The sequence below is a fragment of the Lissotriton helveticus genome, chromosome 1_1 (genome assembly GCF_964261635.1).
Source record: "Lissotriton helveticus chromosome 1_1, aLisHel1.1, whole genome shotgun sequence".
In the NCBI taxonomy this organism is placed as follows: domain Eukaryota; kingdom Metazoa; phylum Chordata; class Amphibia; order Caudata; family Salamandridae; genus Lissotriton; species Lissotriton helveticus.
This window is the reverse complement of record NC_136057.1, coordinates 130,313,507-130,331,006: the sequence shown is the minus strand read 5'-3', so window position 1 is coordinate 130,331,006 and position 17,500 is coordinate 130,313,507. Positions and strand designations below refer to the sequence as shown.

The 17,500-nt window shown below is 53.2% G+C and overlaps 2 long non-coding RNA genes across 5 annotated transcripts in view; one reads left to right on the top strand and one right to left on the bottom strand.

The window, feature by feature from the left end:
- LOC144768252 (uncharacterized) overlaps positions 1-17,500 on the bottom strand; it is a 215,675-nt gene that overhangs the window by 93,705 nt on the left and 104,470 nt on the right. The window lies entirely within an intron of this gene.
- Positions 13,507-17,500, top strand: part of LOC144768262 (uncharacterized) — a 93,385-nt gene continuing 89,391 nt past the window's right edge. The window contains exon 1 of the long non-coding RNA XR_013598511.1: positions 13,507-13,643. This is a non-coding gene — a long non-coding RNA (uncharacterized LOC144768262). The remainder of the gene's footprint in view (positions 13,644-17,500) is intronic.

The window sequence follows — 17,500 nt, the reverse complement described above, 5'->3', positions numbered from 1 at the left end:
CCATCCCGGGAGGGGTATCTGGGCATACCCTGCCCCTAGTAATCCAGAGGAAGGCTAACCCGCTTTCTGAGAACCCGTGCGCACAGAGTGACGGAGGGGACCCAGGCCGCCGAGGTGCCCGACCTCCTGGAGCCCTCCCTGGAATCGGGGAGGCAAATGGCACCTCATCGGGACTTCCGGGGAAGACCCGCCATCTGGTCGCCCCATTGGAAAGCATTGCGTGCGACCAGATGGCGGGACTTCCAAGGAAGACCGGCCATCTGGTCGCCCCATTGGAAAGCATTGCATGCGACCAGATGGTCAAGGGGAATGGTTTCCTAAGGTGCTGGGCCCCCAGGTTAAGGTAAAGGCCATTACAGGAATCTAATCTGGCCAATATCAACGCGGATATGACCAGTCGTTGAGAATTTATTGGGATGAAAGAAAGGATATTTCTAATTTTCCTCAGGATAAAAAAAGTGGAAGATGTCAGGGCATTGATTTTTGGACCGGGCATGTTGTAGGCTTCCTTTCAAAATACTAAAGTATCAATCTTTTGCTACCTAAATGCGGTCGCAAAACATGAAAAAATTACACACCCCTGAGTTGGGGTGGTAGGCCATCTGTACGTTGAAAACTTTGGGCCCAATTCACAAAGGCAAACTTACACTTTTTTGTAGGTTTACTATTTTTTTGCATTTCATGAATTTCCAGTTATTGCTAGGTTTACAACTGCGGGGACTCCGCAGTTAGAGTGGAGCGCTCCACGCATAAAAAGATAAGATTGTGTGGAGTTCTCCACCCCAAAAGCTCAGTCTCCAAAGTCAAACACTTATTATAAACTTGAGTTTGTGAGTAGCAAAAAAATAGTGAACTTACACAAAATGTTACTTTTGTGAATCAAGCCCTTCCTTTTTCTAATGCAGCAGAAAAAGTATACTTTATTGAAGGCGGTCACAGACATGGTGGTCTGCTGAGCTCTCATGCCAACATACCTGTGAGGGCCACCAATCACAGTAAGTAGCAATGTGTGGCCTAACTCATGAATATTAAGGCAGGAGTGCGGATTATGTGACCTATTAGTACAAGTTGCTGCTAGTGCTTTGGGCGAGTATTTAGTAAGCCAGGCCCCACGTGCTGTCGCAGATGCTCTCGAGTAGTGTTGACAAGTTTGGTGGAGCTGGGAAATGGGGCAGTTTAGCCTTATATTTCTTGATACTCTTTTTTTCCTTTGTTTTCTGAGTTGGGATTCTGTGTCAGAATCCTGAAAAGGCTTCCCTATCCCTTTGCTGTTGTTCTAGCGATGAAGGAATAAACTTATGCCATGAGCTGATGCAGAAGCATTTATTTATATGATGACTATGCAGTGCATAGAAGACTAATGTATGGCTTGTGAGCAGCACAGAAGGGGGTTGGTGTCATGAAAGTCATGCTAACTTTAACGTATGACATGCTATGGCGTGTTTAGTAGACCAGTAACCCGGAGCTCTCACTTGGCAGCGTGAAGGTGTTTGTTTGTATCCTGGTACCTGTAGGGCCTTATTTTTTGTAGAGGCTTCAGAAGGTGACTAGCCCGGACTCCTGCATAAAACCCTCGTCTACAAACGTCTCCATTTTGGTATACACGTGTGTGCTGTACTTGCCTCTTTGCCAATGTTTGTTATGTGTAAGTCTAATTAAAATAATAGCAATCAGTACATATGATAGAGAAATTGTATTGTAGAAGACAAGATAATACAAATACGAGCAGCACAGAGACAGTCAGCATAGCCGCTGAGTGTCCAACAAGGAGGAGTCTTCCAAAGCTATTTATTGGTGAAAACCAGAAGAGGAAAATAGTCACTATTCATGCAAATATGTTCAGTAAAGTACAGAATTATGACACTTCTTAAGAAATTAAGCAAAGGGGGCGGCTCCGGCACCTCAGTAGCCTAGCAAGTTACACAAGTATAGAACACTAGGCCAATCAGAAGAGGCCAACACTGTGTGATACCTGTCTGGGCGGAGGGGGCTCCTCCCGACCATCAGTAGCCTAGCAAGCTACACAAGTATAGAACACTAGGCCAATCAGAAGAGGCCAACACTGTGTGATACCTGCCTGGGCGGAGGGGGCGGCTCTGGCCCATCAGTAGCCTAGCAAGTTACACAAGTATAGAACACTAGACCAATCAGAAGAGGCCAACACTGTGCGATACCTGCCTGGGCGGAGGGGGCGGCTCCGGCCCATCAGTAGCCTCAGCAAGTTACACAAGTATAGAACACTAGGCCAATCAGAAGAGGCCAACACTGTGTGATACCTGCCTGGGCGGAGGGGGCGGCTCCGGACCATCATTAGCCTCGGCAAGTTACACAAGTATAGAACACTAGGCCAATCAGAAGAGGCCAACACTGTGTGATACCTGCCTGGGCGGAGGGGGCGGCTCCGGCCCATCAGTAGCCTCAGCAAGTTACACAAGTATAGAACACTAGGCCAATCAGAAGAGGCCAACACTGTGTGATACCTGCCTGGGCGGAGGGGGCGGCTCCGGCCCATCAGTAGCCTCAGCAAGTTACACAAGTATAGAACACTAGGCCAATCAGAAGAGGCCAACACTGTGTGATACCTGCCTGGGCGGAGGGGGCGGCTTCGGCCCATCAGTAGCCTCAGCAAGTTACACAAGTATAGAACACTAGGCCAATCAGAAGAGGCCAACACTGTGATACCTGCCTGGGCGGAGGGGGCGGCTCCGGCCCATCAGTAGCCTCAGCAAGTTACACAAGTATAGAACACTAGGCCAATTAGAAGAGGCCAACACTGTGTGATACCTGCCTGGGCGAAGGGGGCGGCTCCGGCCCATCAGTAGCCTAAGCAAGTTACACAAGTATAGAACACTAGGCCAATCAGAAGAGGCCAACACTGTGTGAGACCTGCCTGGGCGGAGGGGGCGGCTCCGGCCCATCAGTAGCCTAGCAAGTTACACAAGTATAGAACACTAGACCAATCAGAAGAGGCCAACACTGTGCGATACCTGCCTGGGCGGAGGGGGCTGCTCCGGACCATCATTAGCCTCAGCAAGTTACACAAGTATAGAACACTAGGCCAATCAGAAGAGGCCAATACTGTGTGATACCTGCCTGGGCGGAGGGGGCGGCTCCGGCCCATCAGTAGCCTCAGCAAGTTACACAAGTATAGAACACTAGGCCAATCAGAAGAGGCCAACACTGTGTGATACCTGCCTGGGCGGAGGGGGCGGCTCCGGCCCATCAGTAGCCTCAGCAAGTTACACAAGTATAGAACACTAGGCCAATCAGAAGAGGCCAACACTGTGTGATACCTGCCTGGGTGGAGGGGGCGGCTCCGGCCCATCAGTAGCCTAGCAAGTTACACAAGTATAGAACACTAGACCAATCAGAAGAGGCCAACACTGTGCGATACCTGCCTGGGCGGAGGGGGCGGCTCCGGCCCATCAGTAGCCTCAGCAAGTTACACAAGTATATAACACTAGGCCAATCAGAAGAGGCCAACACTGTGTGATACCTGCCTGGGCGGAGGGGGCGGCTCCGGACCATCATTAGCCTCAGCAAGTTACACAAGTATAGAACACTAGGCCAATCAGAAGAGGCCAATACTGTGTGATACCTGCCTGGGCGGAGGGGGCGGCTCCGGCCCATTAGTAGCCTCAGCAAGTTACACAAGTATAGAACACTAGGCCAATCAGAAGAGGCCAACACTGTGTGATACCTGCCTGGGCGGAGGGGGCGGTTCCGACCCATCAGTAGCCTCAGCAAGTTACACAAGTATAGAACACTAGGCCAATCAGAAGAGGCCAACACTGTGTGATACCTGCCTGGGCGGGGGGCGGCTCCGGCCCATCAGTAGCCTCAGCAAGTTACACAAGTATAGAACACTAGGCCAATCACAAGAGGCCAACACTGTGTGATACCTGCCTGGGCGGAGGGGGCGGCTCCGGCCCATCAGTAGCCTCAGCAAGTTACACAAGTATAGAACACTAGGCCAATCAGAAGAGGCCAACACTGTGTGATACCTGCCTGGGCGGAGGGGGCGGCTTCGGCCCATCAGTAGCCTCAGCAAGTTACACAAGTATAGAACACTAGGCCAATCAGAAGAGGCCAACACTGTGTGATACCTGCCTGGGCGGGGGGCGGCTCCGGCCCATCAGTAGCCTCAGCAAGTTACACAAGTATAGAAACTAGGCCAATCAGAAGAGGCCAACACTGTGTGATACCTGCCTGGGCGGAGGGGGCGGCTCCGGCCCATCAGTAGCCTCAGCAAGTTACACAAGTATAGAACACTAGGCCAATCAGAAAAGGCCAACACTGTGTGATACCTGCCTGGGCGGAGGGGGCTGCTCCGGCCCATCAGTAGCCTCAGCAAGTTACACAAGTATAGAACACTAAGCAGACCCCCCAGGATATAGCGGCATGGATTCGCAAATTTAGCGGCACAAAAATGGAAATTTAGCGGCACAAATATGGAAATTTAGCTGCAATTTTGCGGCATTTTATTTGGCCATTTTTCCTTTAACAAACACAGATATCTTAGCATTTTTAGTTATTTAACAACATGAAGCTATGTATATTTGGGTTAATTACAATGTAGACACTTTGTTTCCCTCGAAAAGCATTATCCCCCTTCTTGCTGTGAGTTGTGCCGTGTTCCTTGCAGGCGTTTGCACGGCATTTGCACGGATCGGCCCATTTCGCGATTTTTGTGCAAATCGCGAAATCGCGATAACCTGGAGGGTCTGGCTAACAAAAGTACTCGCGGCTGGGAGCAGCCCCCACTCCCCCCCCCGGAACTGCAGACAAGGGATCATAAATAGTCTCGAGCCGCTGGTCCATTTTTGGTAGCAAGCAAGGACAGTGCTCCTCTCTGGCGTAGCTTGGGAAAGACACTGATAACGTTAAAGAAAGATTCGACTTCTATAACACTTTACACTGCCGTTGGAGAAAACGGCATGGGTAACCGACAAAAAAAACTGACACTATCTTACACTATCAGTGGTCACAAGTCTAGGTTCCTGTGTAGGAGTAGACCTCTCAAAGCCTGGGTATCAAAGCTGTAACGTGCATGAAAAAGCAATGGTTAGTGGACTTAAGAAATACCAGCATGAAGCTGCGCAATCTTTCAGGTGTAAGGTGTGGCAAGTGACCGAGTGCTGCTGTAGAGTGAAGTAGGTCTAAAGTGACAACTCACAGGGCAGAAGAGACAGCTGGCAGCTTAGCGTTCAAAAATGAAAGCTGAAGAAGAATTTGTAGAGCTGTTTGCAGAGTAAACCATATATTAATGGTTTCTAATATCGATTAACTTGATCTGAAAAAATTATTGTGGTGTTAACGTGCACATTTTCAAAAATGTATGCCTCTGAAAGGAAAACAACTTTAATCCTGCTGCAGTTTTGAATTTGAGCATGGGGGCGTGGGGGGAGGGGGGGAGGGCTTGTCTTAGTTGTTTTTCAGCCTTTCATCTCTTTAACCAAATGTACTTTGTTTAGGGTTTTTCCTACACTTCAGACCGGCTAGGTGTACTCCGTGTAGCAAACCATATTCCACATTATAAAGTTAATAATATCACTACACATCTAGGGCTTGAGTGTAAATCAATTTAAACGTTCGAAGTATATTTGTTGCAACTTGATTTTATATAAGTACAGTGAATAACTATGTATCAATGTTGATGAAAGAAATAAAAATAATGATGGATAAAAAAACACAAATGTCTAAATAAAAGAATCTCATAATAGCAGGAGCCATGAACGCATGCTGCCAGCATATAACTGCAAACCGTAAGTAAGCACGACGCCTAAACTGGAAAAAAAACCTCACTGGATCCAACACATCAAACGCCCATTTCATGCATCCGGTTTGTATGGAGTGCCCAAGGAGGTGTTAAACAACCAAAGGCTACACGTTCTAAAGATAACTCGCCCTCTCCCTGTCTCTCTTCCTCCCTCCCTGTCTCTCTTTCTTTCTCTTCTCTCTCTCCGTTCCCCTCCTTCAGATGTTCCTTCCTCTAGTTTCTATTCTCTCTGTTACTCCTCCAGCTCCTCTCCCCTCTCCCTGTCTGTCCTCCTGCAGACCTCCCGACCCCCCTCTCTCTCTCTCTCTCTCTCCCTCTCCCTCTCTCTTCCTCCTTCCTCCCTCTCTCTCTCTCTCTCTCTCTCTTCTTCTCCGTGTCTCTCTTCCTCCCTCCCTCTCTCTCTTTCTCTTCTCTCTCTCTCTCCGTTCCCCATTCAGATGTTCCTTCCTCTAGTTTCTATTCTCTCTCTTCCCCCCTCCTCCTTCTCTCTCTCTCCCTCTCCCTGTCTCTTCCTCCCTCCTTGTCTGTCTTTCTTTCTCTTCTCTCTCTCTCCGTTCCCCCCTTCAAATGTTCCTTCCTCTAGTTTCTATTCTCTGTTACTCCTCCAGCTCCTCTCCACACTCCCTTTCTGTCCTCCTGCAGCCCTCCCTCCCCCGTTCTCCCTCTCCCTCTCTCTCTTCTTCCCTCTCTCTCGCCCTCTCCCTGTCTCTCTTCCTCCCTCCCTGTCTCTCTTTCTTTCTATTTTCTCTCTCCGTTCCCCCCTTCAGATGTTCCTTCCTCAAGTTTCTATTCTCTCTGTTACTCCTCTAGCTCCCCCCTCTCTCTCCGTCCCCCCCTTCAGACGCTCCTTCCTCCATCTTCCAGCAGTCACCGGGCTGGAGCAGTCTCTAATCCGCGAGGGCAGATTCCTGCCAGGGCGAGGCGCGCCTCCTGCCGAGAGAGCCCCGCAGCCCCTCTCGGAGAAGGGCCATCAACATGTCATTGTCACGGTGGATTACGGGAGCCGTAATGAGGGGATTAGCGGGGCCCTCGAGTGACCTCACCCTGATGATAGCTGTTGGACTTTGGCCCTTAGGGCAGGTTCACCCCTAGACTTTTTGCCGTTAAATGGTGACCTGGTGATGGTGATTTTTGGATTCTGCGCACTTTCACTGTGTCCCAGGGGAAAGTGCGTGCGCACTCTGAGTGCATGTGCTGAGCTAGGCCTGCCCGCCCATAGGAATGCATGGGGAATGTATGTGTCCCTGGTAGTTCCTGATGCGTGGGGTGTACAGGCTTGAGTCTGGTATGTGTGAACTCGTGAGAATGAATGCTGCGCAACGGTATGTGCGGCTTGTATGTGTCTAGTGGGGAAGTGTCATTCCTAGACATGGCTGTACGTGTGCAGTGAGGGTGCTGGAGTGTGATTGGCTGGAGCTGGCTGGCATGCCAGGCTCCAGGAAGTCTGGATGGGTCTGCCCGGTGGTGAGTGGGAGATTAGCATGAGTGATGTGTGGGAGGAGTGTACCTGTGCCCTGGATGGGCTGGGTTTTCCCCACACAATGCTGGCTCCGCCCCCCTGTGGTGTGGTTGAGGTAAACAGAGTACTCAAGAACCAGCTGCGACTGGTTCCGCCCCCACCCTGCACCTTCAGACAAAGGAAAATGGTGTATAAAAATGGGGCTGTGTCCCCACAGATGTTGTTCTCTTCCAGGATCCTGAGGGGGCTGCTGCTGCTGCTGGGCCAGAGGACCGCCACTTGGACTGTCTCCCTGCCTGGAGACCCAGTGAGCTGGCTCTGGGCCCAGCTTTGCCCCTTGCCTGCCTACAAGGACTTTGCTGGGTCCTTTCCTGATTTATAGCGCTAGGAGCGCTTGGCTTTTCCCTCTAGCGCTTGAGAGCGCTTTATTTCGTCCTAGCGCTGGGAGCGCTGTGGTTTGTGCCCACTAGCGCTTGAGAGCGCTTTATTGTGACCCAGCGCTTAAGAGCGCTTTATTTTGCTACAGCGCTCTTTGCAGATTTTAAAGTCCCCTGGCAGGTGCCCACCCTGCCAGGGACCTGGCGCTGTGTTTACCCCGCCAGCGAGTGCCCACCTCGCTTTAATTGGTGAGTTACGGCAAAAGGAGATAGCTTTTGCCTTCCGCAGCGTGACCCGGAGCCTGGGGGCTCGTTCGCAGGGCCGCGCTGCCATTGGCTGCTCCACCAGCCTATTGCGTGCCTAGCTTGGCCGGAGGGTTGCCCGGCAACCAGGACGCTTGCAGCCCCTTTTGGAGCAAGGCCGCCATCTTGTATCGTCGGCCGTGTCCTGTCCGGGGCTCCCAAGGACGAGAGAGAGCCCCGGACTGCCACGAGAAAGGAAGGAGGGGCATGAGGCACCGTGCCGTGCCTGCCCCCGCTGCGGCGTGAGGAGAAGGTGCCGCCTGTCGCCCAACGAGGCTCCCGTGGTGTAGGAGAGCCCCGCTGCCAGCCGCCAGCAAAAGAACCGGTGAGTGGGGCCGGGAGAACCAGTGAAGGGAGGAGGGCATCGGGACACGCTGTCGGTGCCCGCCCTCTCCCCTCCAGCCAGAAGGTCCTTGTTGTGAGCCCTGAGAGGCTTCGGGGCCAAAGTGAATCTTGAGTCCCCCGTTTGGGGACTCCAACGACGGGGCCAGTGTTCTCGAGTCCCCCAGAGGGGGGGACTCCCACCAAAGACGCCCCACGTGTTCGCGGGTCCCCGTGAGGGACCCCCCTGCCCCAGAGGGGCGGCCCCTGTTGCTGAGAGCCCTAGTGAAAGGCTCGTGGGGGCCTTACCTGTGTTTCTGAGCCCGGAGAGGCTCTAAGAGACGGCGCATTTTGTGTTGAGCCCTGAGAGGCTCAGAGGGGTGCATTTGGATTTCGTGAGTGCCCACATCATGAGTTAAGAGCCCAGAGAGGCTCAGGCGCCACCATTGTTGTTTAGAGCCCCGAGAGGCTCAGGGGCCATTTGTTTATTCAGAGCCTGCGAGGCTCCAGCGTTGGCCCCATCATTGTGCTACCCAGTTGCCCAGCACTTTGTGGGCAACTGCCATGTTTAGGACCCTGACATTGGGACACAGGGCGTCCTAGCCCCAACAAGGCCAGAGGGCCTAGGGACAGTCACAGGTGGTGACTTACGTGAGTTTGGCGCAACTGTGTTTTATTGCTACACCTCTGAATGTATTGTGATGCATCATGTGTTTTCCTCCCTTACACCTCTGAATAAATGTTATGCATTGCATCATGTGTTATGTGCTTACACCCCTACAGGTATTGTAATACATAGGTGGTTGTTTTCTCCCTAGTACAGGTGGTGCTAGTGAGGTCCTGGTTACCAGTGATTACTGGTTGTGTGCTCTATTTTTATATTTTGTGCTAAAGTAATTTTACATTCTAAGTGCTATTTCTGAAAGTGTTACTTCTGATTCCTGACAGTGGTCCAGGTGGCCCTGTCTTGTAAATAATCCCTTGTAAATTCTGCCCGTGCCTCTGGCACATTGTAAAGTGTGTGTTTTATCTAATGTGTTTTGGTGTAATACAAAGGCTATTTTTATATAACCTTGTGTGGAGTTCCCTTTGTGGTGGGCCTGGGTGTTGTTGCTGGGGTGCGTGCGCAAATACTTAACTTACATCGCCTCCAAGTTTAGCCTTGCTGCTCGCGCCACGTTACCTAGAGGGTGAGCAGGGGTTATCTTGGCGTGTAACTCCCTTGCCCTGACTTGGGAGTGGTGGTCTCTGACTGACTTTGGCGAAAGCCCTGGCCAGCCGGGGATCCCATTTCCAACATTGGCGGCAAGCGGTGAGGATAAGGATTTGTGTTTGCCTTGTACCTTAATAGCAGCTGGCTGCACCACAAAACTCTACATTTTTAGATAACCACATTTTGGGGATTATTGTTTTTGGCGAAATTCCATTGTTTCTTCTCCTGAAGAGTGTCATTTGATAATTGTGTTCAGTACATTTGTCCCCCGCCCTGCTTCCAGAGTTTGGTACTTGTGTCGCTTTTGGTCAGGTTGAGAAGTCAGGGGTGGTAGAAACTGCCTTACCGATCCGAGGGGAGGGTGTGTGTGGATGAATGGTGTGTTTTCCTGGACGCATGAGTATGAGTTCTCTTTGATAAGGAGATTGTTGAAGTTTTGGAATTGTGTACTCTTACTTCAGATTGTTAAGTCCCCTGTGTTGCACGTGTCTGCGAGCATCCTGCCAGGATGGAGTCTGCTTTTAATGTCTGGGGTCTGTTTTTGCATGAACTGAGAGAGTTTTGCGAAGAGAGAGACATTGCAGTGAACGAGTCAGACACCCAGTCCCAACTTAGGGGTAACCTGATCCAATGGCAGAAGGATGACTGGGAGCGTGAGCACAGTGAGGAGAGGGCCCGGGTCTCACACCATGAGGGTGGTGGGTCAGAGGGGAGCCCTGAAGAGTCTGAGGAAGAGGAAGAAGATGATAGCACAGGGACGCCAGCAGATAGTGAGGACCCCATAGATAGGGAGTCCCTTGCTGGGTCCAGCGTGGGAGGCAGCACCTCATCCCTTTCCCTGTCCCCAGAGGAGCTGGAAGATAGGAGGAGAGAAAGGGAGCACCAGCTGGCTTTAGAAAAGCTCAGGTTGGAGCATGCCCAGGCTATGGCACAGCTGGGCATTAGAAAGCAACAGCTGGATGTTAAGAAGCAACAGCTAGAGACTGAGAGGGTCTTAGCGCAGGAAAGGATAGAGGAGGCTGAGAGGGCCTCCACCAGAGGGAAAGTAGCTCTGGAGGGTAGACTATCCCCTGCGCGCAGTGTTGAGTGTCTGGATTCCCCAGGGAGGGTTGAGTCCAGTGGTGGCAGCTATTTAGATTCCAGTATAGGAAATCCCAGTCCCTGTTCCCCCAGTCTGGTACCTGTTTCCCCAGAGGAGGAGTTAAGGGTGAAGTTCAGGGACAGTAGGAAACTGTCTCACCAGTCTTGGGAGGAATTTGAGGATGAATGTTGTGATACACTGTGGGCTTGGGTGCAAGTTCACACAAAAGATGATTTTGACGTATTGTTTGGTCTGATTGTCAAAGAGCATCTGCTCAGTTGTTGTTCACCAGGGTTGCGCACACACCTGTTGGGGTGTGAATTGTCTAGCGCATGTGAGCTTGCAGATGAAGCAGACCGCTGGGAAAGGACCAGTGGTTCTTTAGAGTCATTAGTGAGTGAGTCCAACAGTAGTGGTACAGGTATCTTCCAGCCCAGCGTGGTGGAAGAGGCGCAGTGTCGCCCAGCTAGGTCCCAGTATTGCGAGAAGGGTGGAGAGGCTGACTACCTGGCTCAGTGGAGCAGGAGTCAGTGGGTGGCTGAGAGTCCCCAGAGGCCTGAAGCCCTGTCTCAGAACCTGGGTGGTTTCTTGAGGGAACACCAGGTTGGGGACCTAGGCTGTCCTGAAAGTCCACTTGAGGAAGATCTCCCAGTGAGTAGAGGACCTGGAGCGTCTGTAACCAGAGCTCCTGTGGTTCTAGAGTCTGGCAGTACCGCTCCGGTAGGGAGGGTACAGGAGTCCAGCGTGAGGAGTGATTGGGGGATGAGTTTCCCAGTGGATGCACCAGTGGACCAGGGACTAGCCAGTTGGGCTAGATCTTCTTGGGGGGACCCGGGTGGCGCCACTTCTGGTCTGGGGGATCGTCACGCACTGTCAGGTGGACAGAGGGCGGGAGATCTGCGCCAGACAGACAGTCACACAACAGATGTGTCATTTGTTAGCCTCAGGGGGATTGTGTGTGAGTCCCCAGAAGTCCTGGAGTGCCAGGCAATTGTTCCACTGAAGGTTTTAGACCAGAGGTTGGAAGGCCAGGTTCAGGATCAGCCTGACCTGAAGGGTAGGACGACTGTAACCAGTGTCCTGACCGGTTCTTCTTCCAGAGGAACTTCTCCAGGTGGGAGAGGGCAGACCTCTGGAAGGGGGTGCAGAGGGTGGGAGAGCCCACCTCTGACCCCGGTGCAACCTGAGTGGATAAGCCCTGGGTTGGAATGGCGTTCTAGGTGTACCCCTCGCCGGAGGAGGAGGAACCCTAGAAGAAGAGGTAGGGGGAGGAGAGCCTTCCCCGAGACTCCTGGTCCGCCTGAGGTTGTAGACCCTAGGCTGGAGTACCAGTGGCAGTCTAGTCCTGTCTGGCAGACAGGAAGAGTGGAGAATGGCTCCTATGGGCCAGGGGTTACTACCCCCCGCTCTGCGAATAGGCAAGGACCAGTGGCACCTGGGTGGCCCAGGGCCTGGTCCTGGCCGCGGACAGCTTGGGAGTACCAGTGGGGTAGCCCAGTTGGTCCAGACAGTGTGTTGAGAAGGAATCCCATGGGTTCACCGTGGCATAGAACAGGAGGGTGTCCCTGCAGTTGCGGGCCCGCGTCCGTGTTCTATCGCCCCAAGCAGGGAAGTCCATCACGGTGGTGATTGTTCTACCCTGCGTTTTGGCTGGAAGGGGGTTGTGTTGGACTTTGGCCCTTAGGGCAGGTTCACCCCTAGACTTTTTGCCGTTAAATGGTGACCTGGTGATGGTGATTTTTGGATTCTGCGCACTTTCACTGTGTCCCAGGGGAAAGTGCGTGCGCACTCTGAGTGCATGTGCTGAGCTAGGCCTGCCCGCCCATAGGAATGCATGGGGAATGTATGTGTCCCTGGTAGTTACTGATGCGTGGGGTGTACAGGCTTGAGTCTGGTATGTGTGAACTCGTGAGAATGAATGCTGCGCAACGGTATGTGCGGCTTGTATGTGTCTAGTGGGGAAGTGTCATTCCTAGACATGGCTGTACGTGTGCAGTGAGGGTGCTGGAGTGTGATTGGCTGGAGCTGGCTGGCATGCCAGGCTCCAGGAAGTCTGGATGGGTCTGCCCGTGGTGAGTGGGAGATTAGCATGAGTGATGTGTGGGAGGAGTGTACCTGTGCCCTGCATGGGCTGGGTTTTCCCCACACAATGCTGGCTCCGCCCCCCTGTGGTGTGTCTGATGACCCAAGCCCTGCCAGTGAATAGAGAGGGTGGTTGAGGTAAACAGAGTACTCAAGAACCAGCTGCGACTGGTTCCGCCCCCACCCTGCACCTTCAGACAAAGGAAAATGGTGTATAAAAATGGGGCTGTGTCCCCACAGATGGTGTTCTCTTCCAGGATCCTGAGGGGGCTGCTGCTGCTGCTGGGCCAGAGGACCGCCACTTGGACTGTCTCCCTGCCTGGAGACCCAGTGAGCTGGCTCTGGGCCCAGCTTTGCCCCTTGCCTGCCTACAAGGACTTTGCTGGGTCCTTTCCTGATTTATAGCGCTAGGAGCGCTTGGCTTTTCCCTCTAGCGCTTGAGAGCGCTTTATTTCGTCCTAGCGCTGGGAGCGCTGTGGTTTGTGCCCACTAGCGCTTGAGAGCGCTTTATTGTGACCCAGCGCTTAAGAGCGCTTTATTTTGCTACAGCGCTCTTTGCAGATTTTAAAGTCCCCTGGCAGGTGCCCACCCTGTCAGGGACCTGGCGCTGTGTTTACTCCGCCAGCGAGTGCCCACCTCGCTTTAATTGGTGAGTTACGGCAAAAGGAGATCGCTTTTGCCCTCCGCAGCGCGACCCGGAGCCTGGGGGCTCGTTCGCAGGGCCGCGCTGCCATTGGCTGCTCCACCAGCCTATTGCGTGCCTAGCTTGGCCGGAGGGTTGCCCGGCAACCAGGACGCTCGCAGCCCTTTTTGGAGCAAGGCCGCCATCTTGTATCGTCAGCCGTGTCCTGTCCGGGGCTCCCAAGGACGAGAGAGAGCCCCGGACTGCCACGAGAAAGGAAGGAGGGGCGTGAGGCACCGCGCCGTGCCTGCCCCCGCTGCGGCGCGAGGAGAAGGTGCCGCCTGTCGCCCAACGAGGCTCCCGTGGTGTAGGAGAGCCCCGCTGCCAGCCGCCAGCAAAAGAACCGGTGAGTGGGGCCGGGAGAACCAGTGAAGGGAGGAGGGCGTCGGGACACGCTGTCGGTGCCCGCCCTCTGCCCTCCAGCCAGAAGGTCCTTGTTGTGAGCCCTGAGAGGCTCCGGGGCCAAAGTGAATCTTAAGTCCCCCGTTTGGGGACTCCAACGACGGGGCCAGTGTTCTCGAGTCCCCCAGAGGGGGGGACTCCCACCAAAGACGCCCCACGTGTTCGCGGGTCCCCGTGAGGGACCCCCCTGCCCCAGAGGGGCGGCCCCTGTTGCTGAGAGCCCTAGTGAAAGGCTCGTGGGGGCCTTACCTGTGTTTCTGAGCCCGGAGAGGCTCTAAGAAACGGCACATTTTGTGTTGAGCCCTGAGAGGTTCAGAGGGGTGCATTTGGATTTCGTGAGTGCCCACATCATGAGTTAAGAGCCCAGAGAGGCTCAGGCACCACCATTGTTGTTTAGAGCCCCGAGAGGCTCAGGGGCCATTTGTTTATTCAGAGCCTGCGAGGCTCCAGCGTTGGCCCCATCATTGTGCTACCCAGTTCCCCAGCACTTTGTGGGCAACTGCCACGTTTAGGACCCTGACATTGGGACACAGGGTGTCCTAGCCCCAACAAGGCCAGAGGGCCTAGGGACAGTCACAGGTGGTGACTTACGTGAGTTTGGCGCAACTGTGTTTTATTGCTACACCTCTGAATGTATTGTGATGCATCATGTGTTTTCCTCCCTTACACCTCTGAATGAATGTTATGCATTGCATCATGTGTTATGTGCTTACACCCCTACAGGTATTGTAATACATAGGTGGTTGTTTTCTCCCTAGTACAGGTGGTGCTAGTGAGGTCCTGGTTACCAGTGATTACTGGTTGTGTGCTCTATTTTTATATTTTGTGCTAAAGTAATTTTACATTCTAAGTGCTATTTCTGAAAGTGTTACTTCTGATTCCTGACAGTGGTCCAGGTGGCCCTGTCTTGTAAATAATCCCTTGTAAATTCTGCCCGTGCCTCTGGCACATTGTAAAGTGTGTGTTTTATCTAATGTGTTTTGGTGTAATACAAAGGCTATTTTTATATAACCTTGTGTGGAGTTCCCTTTGTGGTGGGCCTGGGTGTTGTTGCTGGGGTGCGTGCGCAAATACTTAACTTACATCGCCTCCAAGTTTAGCCTTGCTGCTCGCGCCACGTTACCTAGAGGGTGAGCAGGGGTTATCTTGGCGTGTAACTCCCTTGCCCTGACTTGGGAGTGGTGGTCTCTGACTGACTTTGGCGAAAGCCCTGGCCAGCCGGGATCCCATTTCCAACAATAGCCGTAGAGTGCGCGGGGCCTAAACTGGAAAAAAAACCTCACCGGATCCAACACATCAAATGCCCATTTCATGCATCCAGTTTGTATGGAGTGCCCAAGGAGGCGTTCAACAATCAAAGGCCACACGTTCTAAAGATAACTGCACTCTGGACAACCGCCAAACCGGGGTTGGACCAGGTAACTGTAGCCCGAGGTCTTCAGATGCGAGATGGAAAGGAGACGTTGCTGCTGACTGGCTACAAAAACGGCGGATTTTGCGGCCGTTTTTGTAAATATCGCGGCATTTGCACGGATCGGCCGATTTCGCGATTTTTTTGCAAATCGCGAAATCGCGATAAGCTGGAGGGTCTGACTAAGCCAATCAGAAGAGGCCAACACTGTGTGATACCTGCCTGGGCGGAGGGGGCGGTTCCGACCCATCAGTAGCCTCAGCAAGTTACACAAGTATAGAACACTAGGCCAATCAGAAGAGGCCAACACTGTGTGATACCTGCCTGGGCGGAGGGGGCGGCTCCGGCCCATCAGTAGCCTCAGCAAGTTACACAAGTATAAAGCACTAGGCCAATCAGAAGAGGCCAACACTGTGTGATACCTGCTTGGGTGGAGGGGGCGGCTCCGGCCCATCAGTAGCCTCAGCAAGTTACACAAGTATAGAACACTAGGCCAATCAGAAGAGGCCAACACTGTGTGATACCTGCCTGGGCGGAGGGGGCGGCTCCGGCCCATCAGTAGCCTCAGCAAGTTACACAAGTATGAAACACTAGGCCAATCAGAAGAGGCCAACACTGTGCGATACCTGCCGGGGCGGAGGGGGCGGCTCCGGCCCATCAGTAGCCTCAGCAAGTTACACAAGTATAGAACACTAGGCCAATCAGAAGAGGCCAACACTGTGTGATACCTGCCTGGGCGGAGGGGGCGGCTCCGGCCCATCAGTAGCCTCAGCAAGTTACTCAAGTATAGAACACTAGACCAATCAGAAGAGGCCAACACTGTGTGATACCTGCCTGGGCGGAGGGGGCGGCTCCGGCCCATCAGAAGCCTCAGCAAGTTACACAAGTATAGAACACTAGGCCAATCATAAGAGGCCAACACTGTGATACCTGCCTGGGCGGAGGGGGCGGCTCCGGCCCATCAGTAGCCTCAGCAAGTTACACAAGTATAGAACACTAGGCCAATCAGAAGAGGCCAACACTGTGCGATACCTGCCTGAACGGAGGGGGCGCCTCCGGCCCATCAGTAGCCTCAGCAAGTTACACAAGTATAGAACACTAGGCCAATCAGAAGAGGCCAACACTGTGCGATACCTGCCTGGGCGGAGGGGGCGGCTCCGGCCCATCAGTAGCCTCAGCAAGTTACACAAGTATAGAACACTAGGCCAGTCAGAAGAGGCCAACACTGTGTGATACCTGCCTGGGCGGAGGGGGCGGCTCCGGCCCATCAGTAGCCTCAGCAAGTTACACAAGTATAGAACTCTAGGCCAATCACAAGAGGCCAACACTGTGTGATACCTGCCTGGGCGGAGGGGGCGGCTCCGGCCTATCAGTAGCCTCAGCAAGTTACACAAGTATAGAACACTAGGCAAATCAGAAGAGGCCAACACTGTGTGATACCTGCATGGGCGGAGGGAGCGGCTCCGGCCCATCAGTAGCCTCAGCAAGTTACACAAGCACCACATGGGTAAGGCAAGAAAATGTTGAATTCCTAAAGGGGCATTTTCAAACTGTATTTCAATTCCAACTTCCCCTTAATTTAGTATTTTACCTTAGACTTACACAGACACCAAAAATGAAATGGCAATCCCTTCCTGTTTAGAAATTAAATGTATAAAATATAACAAGGCAACTCCAATGTTAATTTATTGGAGCACTAGGCCTTGCAAGTAGTGAAACAAACGTAAGAGTGTTCTACTACCTGAACATGTAAAACCTCAAAGTGCATGTCTCACAGGGAGCAGCATACATTGGGAGCAAAGAGAGAGCACAGGGACCAGCAGGCCACGGGGAGCACGGAGAGCACACGGAGCAACAGGCCAGGGGAGGAGAGAGAGCAAAGAGGGCAGGAGGCATGTGGAGTAGGGAGAGAGCACAGGGATCAGCAGGCCTGGGGGGGGGGGGAGAGAGAGAGAGAGAGAGAGCGAGGAGGCACAGGGAGACGCAGGTCTTCGGAGCAGAGAGAGCAGAGTGAGCAGCAGGCCTGGGAGCAGAGAGAGAACAGGGAGCAGGAGGCCTGGAGAGTAGGGGGAGAGCACAGGGACCGGCAGGCCTGGAGAGCAGAAGGAGAACAAGGAGCAGCAGGCATGGGGAGCAGAGGGAGCAGCAGGACTGGGAAGCAGAGAGAGAACAGGGAGCAGCAGACCTGGGGAGGAGAGAGAGAGAGAGAGAGAGAGAGAGAGAGAGAGAGTGAGCACAGGGAGGCGCAGGCCTGGGGACCAGAGAGAGAACAGGGAGCAGTAGGCCTGGGGAGCAGAGAGAGAACAGGGAGCAGCAGGCCTGGGGAGCAGAGAAGGCAAAGGGAGCAACAGGCCTGGGAAGCAGAGAGAGAACAGGGAGCAGCAGGGCTG